This window comes from Diospyros lotus, chromosome 8 (genome assembly GCF_014633365.1).
Source record: "Diospyros lotus cultivar Yz01 chromosome 8, ASM1463336v1, whole genome shotgun sequence".
Classification (NCBI taxonomy): Eukaryota; Viridiplantae; Streptophyta; class Magnoliopsida; order Ericales; family Ebenaceae; genus Diospyros; species Diospyros lotus.
Genome location: NC_068345.1, coordinates 15,849,655 through 15,862,855, shown reverse-complemented (window position 1 = coordinate 15,862,855; position 13,201 = coordinate 15,849,655). Strand labels below are relative to the sequence as shown.

The 13,201-nt window shown below is 38.2% G+C and overlaps 1 non-coding gene across 1 annotated transcript; it reads left to right on the top strand.

Moving 5' to 3' along the window:
* The first annotated feature begins 934 nt into the window (after positions 1-934).
* On the top strand, positions 935-1,007 carry TRNAE-CUC (transfer RNA glutamic acid (anticodon CUC)). The gene has a single exon. It is a non-coding gene; the product is annotated as a tRNA-Glu (tRNA).
* Positions 1,008-13,201: the final 12,194 nt, after the last annotated feature.

The following is a 13,201-nucleotide window of genomic DNA, read 5'->3' as shown; positions in this document are numbered from 1 at the left end:
GCAGGAGACATCCCTTCTAATTGCTTTTTCTTTCGCAAGTCTCCCGGAGACTAAAAAATCAAAATGGATATTCTTTTGTAACTATAAATTTATTGTTATATTTAAATAACAAAAAATTTAAATCTCAAGGATCTTCATCCTTATCAACATGTAAGTTTGTTTTTTTTTTTTTTTTTTGGTTGTTGCATATTAGATTGTTTATAGGTTATCAAAAGAGTAAGGTTGTGTTCTTTTTATTTTTCAATTTTCAATTTCGAGTTTTGAATTCATTTTTAGTTTTCTATTTTGATAGTCTATTTTTAGAAAATTAAAAACACGTTCTCTTTGTCATTTTGAAAAATTATTTCTCAAAATAAAACATTAGAAAATGCGTTCTTTTTGAAATTTTTTTAATAATATTTTATTCAATAAATTTGATTATTCAGTAAATTATAAATATTTAATGTTAATATATTATTAAAAAATATATAATTTTAAAGTTAATGAATTTTGTAATATTTTTTTATTACAATAATAAAATATGAATAAATAAATAAATAAATATGTTTTGAGTTTAGAATTTGTTTTAGATGAAAACATTCAAAATAATTTTTTGTTGTTTTAAATTTTTTTTATAATTTTTTTTTATTTTCAAAAATATATTTTTAAAAATCGTAAAGAGAATGTATTTTTATTATTTTAAAAAATTAAAAATTAAAAATGATTTGAAAGCATTAAAGAGAACCCGCAATCTAACTCTTTGTATAAATGATGTAATATAATGTCACTTTAATTTAGTAATTTATTCATGTATTTAAAACTTAAAAAATACTCATTAAAAAATTATATTAGTTTTGGAAGTGGACAGCTACACCCGGAATTGATTTGGGCCAGGACGAAAAATTCTTCCTTCCTTAAGGGAAAAAAGTAATCATTTGGGAATGAAAATCACAAATCCGTTGTAGTCTAGTCGGTTAGGATATTCGGCTCTCACCCGAAAGACCCGGGTTCAATTCCCGGCAACGGAATCTTTTGCGTTTTTGCCTTTTCTGAATTTTTAGTAAAGTAAAATCGCTGCGCCCGAGGACGAATTTTAAGAACAAGGCAAAAAAGAAAACATAAGGCTTCGGCTGAGCACCCAAAATCAAAAGCATTGCATTATCCCATGATATGATGAGCCATTGAATTAGAAAGGATAAATTACTAAATAGAATATTTATTTTTAACTTTAGAATTACCTTTAATTTTATTAATTCGTGAATTCAACTTTTAAGTTTATTTAAGTTATAGTCACCAATTGATGAAATTAAACATGCATATTTCTTCCTCCTCGTCCAAAAATCATAATAAACTATGTCAAACTCTTATATCGAAATTAAAGGTATGAGCGGCTAGAGATTACATAAGAGCGATAATCTCAAAAAAGCGATTCCAATGTTACACATGAATTGGCACACTCTTAAATAATTTTACTTGAGTAGTATCTTTCTAAATTTAAAAAAGGAATCCATATTTGTAAGAGAATCTACTAGGTAGGGTACAGCACAATGGAAAATCCCAAAGAAAATTTCATAAGATTCAAGGGGGCTTGCTGACATAAAGACATTATGGGCCTATTCCATTGTAGAAAATATATATTTTTTAATTTTTTTTACTTTAATTTTATAACTAAACATGTCTTTTTATGTTTCAAAAAACAATAGATTTATTTCTAGAAAATTTGGAGAACATCTTTTTGATATTATCCAATTCATATTATAAAGTTGAAAAATTAAAAAAAATATTGAGTTTTCTATTTTCCAATTGGAGATTTAGGTGTTGTTTAACTATAGAAAATGATTTTTAGTTTTCTATCTTTAATTTTCTGTAAAATCTCTTGGACCGTCCGGCCCCAATCTTGGTCCTCTTCTTAGGCCCAATCTCTGCCCTCTTCTTAGGCTCAATCTCGGCCTAACCTTAGTCCTCCTTCTGGACCTAGTCTTGGTTCAGCGCCAATTTGCCACGACATCATTGCAATTCTTATTGGGTATCCACGTGGCCACCTCAAATCTTGTCCTCATTAATGGCGGATCCCATCCACATTAATGAGGGTCCCGTCGCCACCATGCTATCACTTGGGAACCTTCCACCTTTAGCCTGATGATGTCAACGTTCATAACCCAAGCACTCGAGCGCCAGAACACGATACTTCTACTAGAGGTGAACTCCGAGAAAGCCACATCTCACATTTTAGACACGACATGTCTCACCCATCCTAGTACTGCCCTCGTCCTAACACGCTCAACCACAGACCTCTCGACCCTTATTGTACCACTCAGGAAGTTGCAACCCGCGAGGTTGCCAACAAAAACACACCACCCAGGTGAAAAATTCCCACCGCGAAACACCGACCCCATTTCCCTAAGTCTCCAGAAACCAAGATGCAAACTAGAAAAGATAGCACGGAGAGAAACCAAGGGCCTTCCTTTCCCCTTTTATAGGTGTAATCGCCCGACGGTCTGAAGATCCTCATCGTCCCCTAAAAATTAAATGCGGTCAAGCTCTGAAAAAATTGAGCCATCAATACGGTCATATCCCTGCCTCAAGAAACTAAGGGTCGCTCTTACCATGACCAATCAACGCCCTTTACATGTTGATAAAAATGCCCGAAAGACGAAGCATTTTGTCAAAATAACACGCGCGACGCCGCCGAAACGTCGTCTCATCTATAACCTCGAGTCATGTGCTACACACGCAGTCCCCCCAAACCTTTGCCAAACTCAAGAGTTGGCACCCCGAACTCTACGATTGGGCACTAGCCATACCTGTAATACACCATGTTTGTATGAGGTTACCATGTAATTTCAGTAAGTTTGGAATACCTAAAGATCAGTTTAATGATAAATTAAGTCATCGAATCGACTGTCGGGAGTGCCCTGAAGTTTAGATGCCAAAGAAAGATGATATGACATTGATGAGCATCCCGAGATAGGATTTATGGTATCGAAAAAAATCAGATCGAGAATGATTTTCAGTACAGCTAAAATGCAGTTGCCATTTAGGTTGCAAAATCGAATTATCATAGAGGACTTTCGGGAAGTCAATGGAAACCTGAGGGGACTCTGTTTTTTCATAAGGAACAACCTTTCAGTGGTTTCAAGATGAAACGACAGTCCGGTGAGGATACTGGGGTGGAATGGTCATTATCGAGTAATCTTGGATAATTAATTTTTAGATTTTCGGTATCATAATGTAAATTAATTCAGTGTTTAAGGATACTATTGCAATTAGAGAATTATTCCATTGAAATTAGGATAAAATTTGAGATTTAAATGTATAAATTTGTTGTTAGTATAGTATAATATATAAAGTGATATATACGTATAGATGTTCATCCATGTGTGTTCATGGAGGCCATGCCTCTGTCTCTTCCATGCCATATCCTGCAGCAAGTTGGAGAAATTGGCAACGAGACTAGAGAAAATTTTGGAAGGATTTTTGTAGAAAATTTGATTGAGTGATAATGTGATGTGATATATATAGTATATATATATATATATGGGCGTGTCATGTGTGCGTGGAAGGGTAACCATGCCATGCATCTTCAAAGCCCATGCCCTGCAACTCCAAACTTCATAGCCATGCCCTATGGTTATATTTGGAGTGGGTTTCACGCAAGGAAGGATGGGCAAAAGGCGGTGAAAATGGCTATAAAAGGAAGGGAGATGAGAATGAGAAGCAACACAGAGAGTTGAGAGAGAGAGAGTAGCTGAGAGCCTTGAAGGATCAAGGCCAAGCAGTAGCAAGAGGCGGCCAGAGGTGGCTGAATTTGGTCATGGCAGCATCGGAGTTGCCATTGCAGCAACTGGGCTAAGCCAGCCGTGAGTAGAGGTAGTGAGCAGAGCAAGGGGCGGCTGTGGTGGTGCGACGATGGTCCGGCAAGGCTAGTGTGGCAGCTGGCAAGGCCGTGGAGGTTGACGAGGGTGGCGACGACTGGTGCATACTGTGCGTGCGGGAGTTGCAAGTGGGTGCTGGTGCGAAGAACAAAGGAAGAAGAAGAGGAATAGGAAAAGAGAGAAAAGAAAAGAAAAAGGAAGAAAAGAAAAAGAAATGGAAGAAAAATAGAAAAGATAGAGAAAATTTCTAGAAAAATCTCAAAAAATAGGATGTGGATATTTATTAATATTTTGGAGATTTTGGGGGAGTAAATTATTCGGGCACGCGTTTCGAGGATATGTCATGCATACCAAGGAAGCCTGAGAGGCTAAGTTAAGGTAAGTAAAATTCTTTAGAAAATTTCAGAAATTCAGGAATATTATTTTATGATTTTCTTAGTGAAATATTTGATAAATATTTAGTTTGGATTTATTAAGGAAAAATAGGAAGAAATAGAGAGAAAAATAAAAAAATACAAGAAATTATGAAAAAATAGGTTTTAATATTTATTTAAATAAATATGGTGATTAGGATGCTTTGAGCCTTAAGTTGAAGTGACTTGTGCGAATTTTGAGGTTGGCACGTAAATTGAGATGATGCAAGAATTTCGAGACAAGGCTCGAATATCGAGGTAGCTCGATAAGCTTGAGAAGATAAGTGGTACTTCCCAATTGGATTTAGTTTTATGAAAAATGCTTGGTTTGTAAGTAATTCAACCCAAAACTCGATTTTAAATAAATGATTTTATTATGTTGTCATGCCTTGATGTGCATAGATATGTCGATTGCATTTACATGTATTGATGATGAAATATGCATATGTTCACGATGATATTATTGATCATGCATCGCATAAGGATTTGGGATTATGGACTGGCACCGCTGCTCTGCCAAGGGTGCACCCATACACCTCGGCCTGGGAAGGAGGCTGTAAAAATGGGGAGCAACAGTTGGGTGCGGTCAATTCAAATCGAAATGATATGGAAATGACATTTTGCATTTTGCATTCATGCACGAAATATGTTTATTATTCCCTTACTTAGATAATTCATCATCTAACTTGGGGTTTTCTCCTGGAATATTCAAATGTTCCAGATGGAGATTGTAACATAAATGATGATGAATGAGGCATGAAATGGCACTTAACAGGGTGCATGATGAATGAAATATATGTTATGTAGCCCATGTATTTAAGTTCTGCTACTTTGAAATCTGAACGTTTTAAGGAATGATGATGTATAACCTTATTTAGGGTTAATGTTAGTTGAGAATTTATGCTTTGTATTAAGTTATGTTGAGAAACGATGATGTAAGATCTGAATTTCGATTAATATTAAGATGTCAGGTTCAATCCTTGCTTCCGCATTTGATGTGTATAATGATTCTTTTTCGAGATAAATGATTGGGAATTCTGGAACGGATATGAGGAATGATATGATTTAGCTTTAGGTTTTGAAAAAAAAAAATTATTATCCCAGAATTGTCCCAAGTGATAACGTGCCCAAGAAAGAAGGGCGTTACAATACCACTTAACTCAGGAACCACTACGTCAACACTCAAATGCCCCGACCTGGCTAGAAGAAGGCACGGCATGCTAGAAAGAAACCAAAGAAGGCACCCATGAAAAAGAAAATCAATTGGACATTTTATCACAGATGGCAAGTTAAAAAGGCAACAAAGGTCACAGGATGCAATATCGCAAGTTTGGACAAGACTAAGAAAACCCTGGAAAAAAAACCTACGCTACTAAAAAAAAAAAAAAAAATGAGAAGGAAGACAGTAAATTAGCCTAGCCTAGCTAAAGGTTCAGCGTCATCTGCAACACCTTCCCCAGCTCGGGCCACCTTGAAAGTCCCCCTTGAAGTCCCGGCACGGGTCTCTTTGGTCGGGTCAACAAGTCGGTCGCCTTCGACCCGCATATATGGCTTGCAAAGCTTAGGTTTAAGCCTGGGAACAGAGTCCAAAAATGGAGTAAGGCTTCCTCATAGCCCTCCAAATACTCGTTCGCGGCCTTTAACATTTGAGCCCTACTAGCCTTAGCCATCGATAGGTTGGCCTCGAGCACCACTTGCAGATGGGCAATCTCCACCTTTGAATCACGAAGCACTGCTCTGGCATCCTTACGCTGGCGGACAAAACGGCCTATAATCTCACGACAACGGATCAGCGACGCCTCTGACCCCTCTAGCCCCTAACTCAAGTCAGCCATCACCCTGGCCACTCTCTCCCCCGCCTTGCTTCTGCCGCCTCTTGGACATGCCTTACCTCCTCTCGATGTAGTCGCTTGAGAGCAGCCACCTCCGATTGGAATATAAGCTCTAGTGCTCGGCATTCTACCAAAACCTCCAGAGGATGATCCTCCAACCAATGGTATGCCGCCTAATGAACCTTTGAAGCAGAAGGCGTCCCAACGGACGACTCAACCCTTTTAGCATCCCTCGGGCGTTTCCCAACTGACGATCGCCCATTGCCGGCAGTAAGCCCCACCAATGACAGACGGGCATCAAGAGCAATCGGGAGAGCTAACGCAGCAATAAAGGACATCGGGTCGACAGTCAAAAAGGGCACGCCTCATTTGTTATCACCGCTAACATTCCCTCATTAACCATCAGGGATAACCTTTGACATTTTCCCACTAAAGCATAAAACTGCCTCTAACTATAGGGAACGGGCAGGAAAAAAGACTTGGAAAATAGTACACCTTTGACAGGGGAAAAGGAAACAATGGAAAACCTAGAAATGAGGGGACGCACCTTTTATACTGCTTCGCATGTCGTGTCCAGAAGAAAGATAAACGCCATTAGGTGTTTAGCAGGGTAGTAGAGGCATGCCACCTGTCACGCGCATGTATCACATTCAAGTGTCTCAAGGGAAATCAGAAGTCGTCGTGCACACCTACGATAGTGCGCCCTTTTGGTATAACGCTCCATATCCCAAAGTCCTGCATGATGCACACATCAGGGGGTTTCCTCCGTCGCCGAAATCAATCCCCACCTTGCAAAGAGGGGGAGGCCAGCTATAGTCGGAGCTCCACAAGCGTATTCAAAACCTCATCGAAGAAAGCATGACCTTTCCATCTTAAGCTTAGATAGCATATGCGAACAAGGGCTTGACCATACCCCGAATATGTCCCAACAACAATACGAGACCCAGCCGGCTCACACTCACGATAGCTAGCCACCCTTCGCACTTGGACGTCACCGGGGTAGCGCCTTCCTCTCCTAAGTCGAGCATCCTCCAATCCTGGAGCGCGCATCGCAGGTTAGTGCACAGAAAATACTACTTTGCTTTCAAGGTCAGGCCGACCTCGAAATGACTCCAAGACTGCCATTCAAGCAAAGCTGAAATCAGCTCGGCCGACTGTCTCGGTCACACTTAATTCGACCCTCCAAAACTAACACATGCAACAAAAATTGCCCAGGCCTCCATTTCTTAGCTCGAACACTCGTTGCTCGAGCATCCGACCTGGGACGCTGTGGACCGTCCGAGCCCAATCTCGACCCTCTTCTTAGGCCCAATCTCGACCCTCTTCTTAGGCCCAATCTCGACCCTCTTCTTAGGCCCAATTTTGACCCAACCTTGGTCCTCCATCTGGACCTAGCCTTGGCCTAGCACCAGCCTGTCACGGTATCATTGCGACTCCCACTGGGTATCCGTACGGCCACCTCAGATCTTGTCCTCATTAATGGCTAATCTCATCCACATTAATAAGGGTCCCATCGCCACCATTCACCGGGTAGTCGGTCCCATCACCTGCAAATGCACGACACATGCATGCAGGAGGACGTCTCCTCCTCCTATATTAACCAACTTTCTTCAGAGCCAAGATATGTTCTGACCTTTGACCTACTGATACACTGTCTCTCCTTATTCTCTTACTCACTCGAGCGTTGAAGTACTTGTAGGTGCCAGCCGCCCCCCGGACAGACCCGTTGCCGAAGCTCGCGCCTTGCCGTTGCGATCCAGCCTCTGATCTTCCTCCTTTGGTCAGGAAGGAACATCTCTAATTTTCATTTTCTATAGAAAAATTGAAAATGCATTCAAATGTTAGAAACGAAGTTAATTTCAAATCTAGAAATTTGTAATAAATGTTCAATAAAGAGAGAGATGTTCTAATTTCTTTTGTATAACTTGTGCTAGTGGTGAAGATGGAGATGATTTGGGATAAATTTTTGAAAAATCACTTTTTTTTTAATCTCCAAATTAATAAGAAAAGCATAGAAAAATATGTGTTTTCCTATAATTAATAAGTGTTTCCCAAATTTAGTTTTTACTTTGATTAATAAGTGTTTCCCAAATTTAGTTTAATTTTGAAAAATTGTGTTTTTCTCCGTGGTCTATTTGGAAAAATATGTGTTTTTGAACAACTTTTATAATTTTTCATTTTCTATGAAGAAATTTTATAGGAAGTTAAGGTTGTTTTCCATAACTAGATAACGCTTTAATCATTTAATAGAAAATTAGAGTCGTTTACTTATCATAAGTGCTAAATATTTATTTCCTTATCAAAGAAAGACTCTAATTAGAAGGTGGATGATTCCTTACAAATACACATTAAGGCGTACTATATCAAATACACAAAAGTATTTAGAAGTATAGATTCTCTCTTATCAACTCTCTAAGACCAACTATAATGAAATGATCTTAGGACTTGAGAGGTGGACGTCAAGGGAGATATAGTAGCCCTCCTCCAATGCTCATGATCATTCATTACAAAAAAAATTGGAATTTAGTGGCAGTTTTTTTTTTTTTTTTTGTCATTTTGTAGCAATTTTTAAAATCGTCACAGATACAGCCTTCGCAAAGTATTTAGCAACACTTTTTAGCAATCGCTAGAGTAACTGCAACAAAGTTATATTTTTTGTGGTGGTTTAAGAACCATCGCAAAATAATACATTTTGCGACGTTTCCTAATATTTAGCGGCAGTTTCAGAATCGTCGCTAAAATTCACTAAATCATTGAACTTTAGCAATGGTTTTGAAACTGTCGTTTTTTTTGGCGCGAGCACATGGCTTTCAACCACACCTTGTCGTACGCTCGCAATTACTCGCTTGGCTGCCCTCGCACAACGTGACAATGTTGGAATTTTATTCCAACTACTGCTTTTCCCTAGTTTCAATCCCGGACCTCTCGTACATGTGTGCGCGCGTGAAGCTAACTGATCTGCAAAGCCCCCCTTACTATATACTCACGCATATAAATTATATACTAATCCAACCACTATTTTCTAGAATTACATTTTATATTTTTTAATATAAATTAAAAAAATTAATTAATTGATTAAATTAAGTATATATTTTTTTAAAAGAATAATAAAATAAATTAAAATTAAATTAATTGAATTAAATTAAATAAATTAATTGATTAAAAAATAAAAAGAAGAGTTAACATATTTTTTTAATTTTTTTTATAAATTATCAAAATTATATATATTTTTAATATGAATATTAGATTATTTTCTAAAATTTTGTGTCAATTATTTAAAATCACCGCAAATATTAATTTTATTTTATTTTTTAGTTGTTAAATTATCTTCTAAATTTTACGATGGTTTTTCAAAAACTGCCACAAATCTTAATTTAATTTAATTTTTTAATTATTAAATTATTTTCTAATTTAACGGCGATTTTTTGAAAATAATTGCAAAATTTAATTTTAAAATTTAAAATTATTAAATTTTGCAACAGTTTTTTAAAATTACCGCAAAATATTGAAGAAACCATTGCAAAAAACTTATTTTGTAGCGGTTTATAAACTACCGCAAAAAAAATAATTTTTTTTGTAGTGATTTGGGGTTGTTAAGCAAGAAGATCTATTTCTACTTCTGGTTCCCAAATTCATCCCTTGTAGTAAATCATTGTGCTCTTTTTCAATTCCAACAGTGGTATTGTTTTAGCATATCCTCCGGAAGGAGTTCTCCAAGAGAAGGCATCATCCTCGAGAAAAGATATTCTCTCGAAATGATTCTTCAGAGAGGAGTAATCCCTCTCGGAACATTATTCGGACAATTCTCACAAGCTAGTTCTCTTGGAGCAATATCCCGCAATCCACCTAGTCTAGCCAATTTCCCAAGGAAAATCAAGGGAGACTCGTCTCTCAAACAACCTCGCTCCACATTGTCCCTAAAAAGCAACAGCCAAAGGTGCACCAAGAACACCAACCCGATGTGGATCTATGCAAGAGTTTTATATTCAAAGCATTTTTTAATAGAAAAATAGCACAACAGAAGCATAAAACATACACAACAAAAACAAAAATCAACCTTGTAAGATTCGATTTCTATCAATCAAATGCAAAATAGAAAAGCCAATGCCATAGGGGGTTTTTCAGTATACCTTTCGAATGAAGTTCAGTATCGGTTGCCTACGCGATGCCCTCTTCTTTTTTCTATCCAACGAGCTTCTTATCCCTATAAGCACTTGGGTGACCATCCCTCATTCGCAAATGTAGATGACCTAGTTGGTTCATGTAACGCCCCGCTTTTCTGAGCGTTAAATAACTTAGGAATTTGGGGAATATATTTTTTTTTCATAAACTCAATATAATCATTTCCCGACAATCCCGTTCTACTTTCCCAGCATATTAAAATAAGAATCAATAAACTAAGACTAGTAATCATCATAAATGCGGAAGTTTAAAATCGAAACTTGATATGGTACATAGCTGAATTCACTTAATCATAACATAAGAATTTATACCATCGTATCATCAAATACTTAAATACATGGAGACTCATTTCTGGAAATAATAGCTAAGTACCTCAGATACAAACTAATGATGCCTAAAAAATACATCAAACCGTAACAATTATACATGATCATCAATATAGTACAATCTTCTAACCATGACTAAGAACATGTCCTGAATCGTCACGAAGAAGCATATACCCAAACAACTCGTCAAACCCATCGGTCACGTCATCAATCATCCCCTTGCCATAGTCGCAAATCCTAATTGGAAAGTTTGAATGTTCCAAGGGTATAACCCAATTAGAAGATGAATCTTCTAGTGAGGGTTTAGAAACATGATACATGAATGCATGATGTAATAACATAAACAATCATATGTGCTAGTGTAACTTCCCTGACCCACCAGCTCGGCACAGAACCCTAGGCAGGATCCTGACACCTTTGGCAAGATAATCCTAACATTGTTCCATCAATTGCCCTTGGGAAATTACGACTACACTATCAGGGCGACATCTTAATCCCATGCATGAGTATCAACATGCCAATAATATCGTGCCATGTAAAAATCACATCTTTCCATGCAATATGACAAAATATAGTAATTTCAATAAATATCATGCATAATGAAGCAAACATGTCATATATAGGTTATCGGGACAAAACCACTCACTTTGACAAGAAGTTTAGAATACCTTAAAAAATACGCTTCGCCTCAATTTGCGTGCCTGGTCTCGATTTTCATGCGAACCTTCAAAAGTTGCACCAGTCACTTTATCTCGAGAACACCAATCCTATAAATCATATTTAATCACTAATAATCTCAAAACATCAATTTCCTCATTTTCTATGCATTTTCTTCCATTTTCTCTTCTAAAAATCCAAATAAATACCTTCGAAACTATTTTCTCCAATATTTTTCCACAACAATTCATTAAAATCTAAGAACATCAAAGGAAAATTACTGGACTTACCTCAATATTCTTCTTCTTCCTCTTCTTTCTTCTTCTTCCTTCTTCCATTTTCTTCTGGTTTTCTCTTCCGCGAACGTCCACCGCCCGCGCACAGCCTGGCTGCCCCCGGCCTTCGCACCTGTCGCGTCGACCTCAGGTCGACTCCATTAGCCCCGCGATCGCTACCGCCAATGCCTCCGTGGCCTCAGTCGCGACCTCTTACGTGCACAGCGCCCTCGCTGCAATCGGCCGCCATCACCGATCACTTCCTCTTCTAGCTGTCGTGCGATCGTCAGCCACCGCCACCTCCTAATCTCCCTTGCGCAGCCACCAGCCATCGCATGGCTTTCCCCGGCCGCCACCGCGACCATTGCCGCCTCCGCCGGCCATCAACACTACTGCCCGCTGCTGCCAAATCTGGAGCCAGATCTAGGTCGACTCGACTCGACCCGACTCAAGTTCGACCCATACCTAATTTGACCCATTTAATTAGATCTGACCCATATCTGATTTGCTTAGATTTAGCCAGACCCAGATCATCATGCCAAGAATCCGGTCTCGAGTGGGGCTTGCATAGTCTTAAATAGAGGATGTAATCCATAGTGCATCTTTGCTCCTTACTTTAGTCATGCGTAAGGTGTTATTTATTTTGCTGCCATCCATTATGTTTTTGGTGCCAGAAATGTTTCCAATCTCCTGGCCCAACTTCCGTTAGGTGATCGATTTGGGGCTGTCGATACACTCTTCTTTGAAGCTCAAGCCCGGCTTCTGGACTCCGTCTATGGTTTTGTATCCCACATTCTTGCCCTTCAATAGCAGGTTAGTGATCTGCAATCTTATCTAGCTCTATTACAGGATTCACTATTCGCACACTATTCTTCACATCCCCAACCTATTCCTCAACCTAATCCAAACCAAACTGGAGTTTCGATCTTCCCATCATTCTAGAGGACGTCCCTCAACCTACTTTCCTAGGGGTTACTCTTCTACCTCAGCCTGACCTAAACTAGCAATAGCCAGTGCCCACTCCCAGACGACATCAATGAGCTAGGACCCGTCGTGTTTGGCAACCATCGTCGTCACTGAGCATCGGCATCATTATCAGTTCTATGGTTTGACTTTTTCTTTTGAGTAATTGTATGGCTTGATCTCCTGTAACTGTATTGAATATATGGAATGAATATTATGTTTTTTGGATACTTTATTATTTCATTCCCTTGTCTCAGCCTCTTGCAGTTGTTTTAATAATTTATTAAATCGAGGTAAAAATATCAGCTCTTAATTATCACTTGATAATTCACGTCCTCAATCAACTCACACATAGCTAAGCATCCAATCTATCATTGGCAATTTCATCATTAAGAAATAATCCCATTAAATCTTCTTAGAATATATCCTGGTATTTTTCATTTTTTTTTACGACTTTTCACTAACTGCAAGTGCCTATACCTCATATCAATATGCTTCTTATTTTCATAACTTGCTGACATCATTTTAATGATTGTCCAGCTATACATCTCCCAATTTGCCTACCAGGCTACCTAGACTAACTTTCTAGCCATACAAGAGTTTCATTCTCCAAAATCAAAAATCTTGGTTCTCTTAATCGATTTAGGTCTACAGCTTCCCCTACTGCGACCTGTCATCCTAGCACATCTACCATCACTT